A 5,216-nucleotide genomic window follows, 5' to 3' on the forward strand; every position below is an offset into this window, starting at 1 on the left:
AGATCGTCTCACTTAGCTTAAAGCACCTAAGAATTGGCTCATCACAGAAACACCGACATACTGGTTTTAGCAGAAGCAAAGTTCAGGCGAGCTTTAGAGATCGACAAACGTTGGTCTTCGGAAATTTTTCTTCAGAATATTATCACAACGAACATCTCCATCAAAGCTCTTTTGCTCCAGAGACGTGTGGGCATATCATTCAAGCTCTATATTCAGAGAAGCGTGGACATATCATCAAAGCTCTTTTGTTTAGAGACGCGTGAACATTTCCATCAAGCTCTTTTGCTCCAGAGACGCGTGGGCATATCATTCAAGCTCTTTTGTTCAGAGACGCGTGGACATATCATCAAAGATCTCCTATTTACAAGCTCTTTTGCTCAGAGACGCGTGGGCATCCTACACTACAACAAATTGACCTTTGTGCCACGAGTAAAAACGTGGCACAAGTTTAAAATTCACGTGGCTATGTAATTTAGCCACGGGAATTTTGAAATTTACTCCCATGGCACAAGAGGCCGTGGCTAGGAATTTGCCACGGGAAAACAAATGTTGTGGCAAATTTTGAAGTTTTATGCCACGAGTAATTCACGTGGCAAATAAAATCATTGCCACAAATATTAATGTGGCTAATAAATTATTTGCCACAAATTCTATTGTGGCTAATAAATATCATTGCCACAAATATTACTGTGACTAAATAGCTTGTTTGCCAAAAATACTACCTTGGCTAATAAGCTCTTATTCAAAAAAAAATTACCTGGCTACAAACACTAGTAGAAAATAGCAATTAGACACCGGTTGTGCATTTGTTCACCCAAATTGATCAATTGACATAGTGCATATATACACATAAAACTTAGATACTTTCATTAATATATAGCTTGTAAATATACACTGTTCATCCAAAAAAATGAAAAAAAAATGCTTAAGAGTACAATACAATTGAAGCAGTAATAATCAACAAGGTAGAAGCAGAAGCAACAACAATGTTCCAATAGTAGTTGCAGCAGCAGCAGCAGCGCCCAAATACAACAACAGTAGTGGCAAATCTTGGAGCATCTAAAACATCTTACTTTCTCTGACCACCCTAAGCCACTTCTACTTCTGTTATGAATGCATACCTCTTCAAATATTTTGGCATAAAGTGATAGAGCAACAGGAGCATTAAAGATTCCAGCACATCCACAAGAACATTATTTCTTCCACCTCTCATGAGGACCATTATCAGTCCAAGATAATATTTTTTTACTCCTACTAGTTGCTGCTAAACAAGTGCCTGCATGTACAGCCAAAAGGTACAATCAGAGCATGCAAAGAGCTGAAAATATGATAGAAATTCATGTCAAAACTCAACAGAGCAAATTTTACGGCTTTTCTTTGCTTGATTAGTCGTAGCAAACTACAAACCCTATCTAAAATCTCACCCTAAAAAAAGAAGAAATTTTTTTTAATTTAATTCATTATTGATTTTAATGCACATATTATGGATAACCCTTTTGAGCACTGGAAGACAATAGTTATGTGGCTGCAAGCCTCCTTGAAAGAGAGAGTTCCTTTTCAGAGCAAGGGGTTGTGGAGTCACATAGGTTGCTACAGTCTCTGATAAATTAAAAGGAGCAAGATTAATAATAAGTTCACATCCCCTCTCAAATAAATTTTTTTCACATCAAACAACTTCATTGAAAAGAATCGGTTGAATTAAAAGCTCAAACCATCAATCTCACGATTTACATATGTTACATTGGCAAGGATACTGGTGATTGTCAATATTCCCCCTTCACCACAATTAAATTTGTTTCGGAACACATTATATCAACTAAGGTAAAAAACTTGTAAAGTGTAAATGTGAAGGCGTAGATTTCTACCATCAATTGCTCATCAACAACCACTTATATCACATATGACCATAATTTATATTCAAAATGCAGATATACATAATAAACATCCATCACCAAATTCAAGAAACATAACTAATTTGATTTTTTAAAAAAATCACAAAACTTATAAAAAAAACGTTTAGATTTTATAAAGATACGAATTGTGAAAGTATATTAAAAAAAAAATTCAACTCATAATGTTCCATATGGGATTCCTAGGCGTCTTTTCAGTCCAAATCCATGGTCTCCTAGTGCTTATTCAAATTGGACTATCATCAAGGCGTTTATAGCGTATTCTACTTGGTTTTCTGGTAAGAGTTCTATCCCAGGATTTAATCTAATTTCTTCATGATGTTTGAAGTAAGATTTGATTTTCTACTTTAGTTTAAAGTTTCATAAATATTATTATTTGTCAAATTGACATTCCAAAGGTCATATTTCGTGGTCTTATAGGTATTCCCCCCTCCATGGAGTCGTTCATCAATCTCCCATACATACAAGAAGCTTGGCTACTCTCAAACACCGGGTATCATTCACTCATGACTTGGCTAATAGTTATACAACTACAAACAATATTTGAAACCTGTTTATATGAAATGCATTTTCTTTGTGACCATCCATCAACACCATTGCCTACTGAAGCTGGAAATATGGACTAGCATGAGTGCAGGATAATAAAAAAGGGGCCTAAATACAATGACAGGCTGCTATATAATATTTTTTTTTTCAAATAAAGCATACAGGACTAGTTAGAATCACTTCAAGTTGGGCATTCACTGGGCACCTTATTAATGTGACTATAAATGGTTATAAATGTAAGTGGCTTAATTTGTTGCCTAAGTATTGAGAACAAAAAAAAACTATTATGCAGAAACCTTAGTTAATTTTGAACCTGAAGTCAACAAGCATCTCATATTCTCATGCATAAGTAGAACTCCCACATTTATACAAATAGATTTTCAAATCTAAGAGATGCGATTCTAAGATGATTTACTAGCTTCTGAAACAGCTTTTAAGGAACAAGCTTGTAGCTGCAGCAAGAGATAGCATACGGAAGAATTCAAACTTGGGTCAGTTATATAGAAACATGCAAGACGCTTACCAAGATACGCAGAAACCTCTTGTCTATCAGATACCATATTTCTCTGGTAAAATAGCTGACCTAAATCTGTAATTAGTATAACTAATAAGGATTATAATGTTGCTTCCTTCATGTTGAACTCAAAACTCCTAACAGAGACTTAAGGAGTTGAAAGAATCAATAGTTCAGAAGTTCTCACTTCTCAGAGGGTGGCAGCATTGACACACCAGTTGAATAGTTGATGAAACTGTTTTTGACGTAGACAACCCAATTAAATAAAGAAAAAAAAGGAATTTCACCTTATAAAAAGAATTGCAAGTTCAATAACGCGAAACTAAATTGAAATCAATTTTAAAACACAAATCATGCATAAGGAAACACAATGTTAGCAAATTTATAAAAATAAACAAAAATCAAAAGCTGTTTCACCTATTTACTCAAAAAAGTTTAGAATTTTGGGGGAAACAGCCAAACAGGATTCATTAAAATTAACTGCTGAACAATTTGCATCAATTTAACCCGAGAAATCAAAGCATTTAACATGAATAATCGGACTAAAAAGCCCCAAAAAACGCAAAGCTAAATAAACCAGAAACCCTAACCTCGAATTTGATTCAAATTTGTTTTTGCTTGAATTATGGCATGAAACCACTGAAATTGGTTCAAAATTCAGTCTGGAATTTTTTATTTTTCTCGAATTAAGGCGCCATATTTTCGATCTTGAGGAAATTTCATTCTTATTCTACCTTATTAATCACAAAAATTGAATCCAAGACTTGTAGACGATGGTCGAGGACGATGTGTCGAAGGCCGTTTAATGGAGGAAGGCAATCAGGCATGGATGTAAGGAAGTCGTGGAGGTGACGAGGAAGATGGAGTCATGGAGAGCTTTTGAGATGAGAGAGATGAAGCATAAGGTTTTTATTTTCTTTTTACGAGAAATATAATACAGTGATTTTGAGAGGAGAAAGATGAAGCATATGCATAACTGCATAAGTGGGTATTACCGATTTACTGTTTTTTTTTTAATTATAAAAATTTATTGTATAGTTACTACAACACTACTTCCTTAAAAAATATTTTTTTATATGGAATAGCCAATAGCCCAGTAGCACCGTAGCATTGCTGTCTTGGACTATTGGGGTAAGAATGAATGACTAAAAAAAATTACTACTAATCAAAATCAAATGAAAAACGTTACCATTGAGTTTTTTGGGCACCGATTTCATTTAACGGATTATTAATGTCTAATCCGATTTATATATATTAACCAAATTTTTTGGGTTTTTTTTCGGTCTACGCATCCACTAAAAATTAGTGTCTTTCTATAAACGTGATTTTGCTTTTTTCTATTAGTATAATTCCATAGCAACAAAATCGAGTTCAATAACTATAAACAATAGTTCACTAAATGCGTTTAGGTGAATCCTAAATTGATGAGAATAAAATTAAGGATAAAACCCTAAATTGTGAAATTGAAATTGGATGATGTGAAAAAGAATGTAAAACTAATGCATTCCTTTGGTGTCTTTTGAGTTTTTTAAACTAGCGATTAGTGATATACACTTGTAGTCATTGTTTGGGGAAAAAAAAAAACAAACATAAAAAAGTCACATAAGTGTATTATGCTGCTTATCACGGGAAAATTATTATTTGTGACACGTACTTGTGTAAAGTTTGCAACGGGGAAAAACCATTCGTGACACAGAAGTAAAGTTTGCCACGGGAAAAGGGCTACTCGTGGCACAAATGTAAAGTTTGCCACGAGAAAAGCGTTATCCGTGGCACAAGTGAGATATTTGCCACGGGAAAATAAATGCTCGTGGCATAAATTAATCTTCTTATTTAGGTTTTGTATTATAGTTCATTTTTCCCGTTGCTAGATGAAATTATGCCACAAATTTGGAATTCCCGTGGCATAATTTGTGGCACAAGTGATGATTTGTTGTAGTGCTATTATCAAGCTCTTTGTTTAGAGACGTGTGGACACATCATTCAGAAGATGATATCAAAAAGAAGCTCTTTGTTCAGAGGCGCGTGAACACGTCCAAAAAAAAAGAAAAGAAGCTCTTTGTTCAAAGGCGCGTGAACATATCAAAAGGAAGCTCTTTGTTCAGAGACGAGTGAACATCGAAACAGCAAGGTGGCGTTCCCTTGATTGTGGAGAGTTGTCACAAACAACTGAGGATTGTTTCAAGTGAAATAATCTTCGATAATGTTCCCTTGGACGTGGAATATTATCAATGCGGAGGAGGGTC

At 34.5% G+C, this 5,216-nt stretch overlaps 1 long non-coding RNA gene across 1 annotated transcript; it reads right to left on the bottom strand.

Annotated features, from left to right (window-relative positions):
- Window positions 1-842: 842 nt before the first annotated feature.
- On the bottom strand, window positions 843-3,933 carry LOC145585090 (uncharacterized). The gene is made up of 2 exons (XR_014100555.1): window positions 3,561-3,933; window positions 843-1,276 (listed from the first exon to the last, which is right to left on the bottom strand). It is a non-coding gene; the product is annotated as an uncharacterized LOC145585090 (long non-coding RNA).
- Between the last annotated feature and the right edge of the window lie 1,283 nt (window positions 3,934-5,216).

The sequence above is a fragment of the Chenopodium album genome, chromosome 2, assembly GCF_948465745.1.
Source record: "Chenopodium album chromosome 2, dcCheAlbu1.1, whole genome shotgun sequence".
NCBI lineage: Eukaryota > Viridiplantae > Streptophyta > Magnoliopsida > Caryophyllales > Amaranthaceae > Chenopodium > Chenopodium album.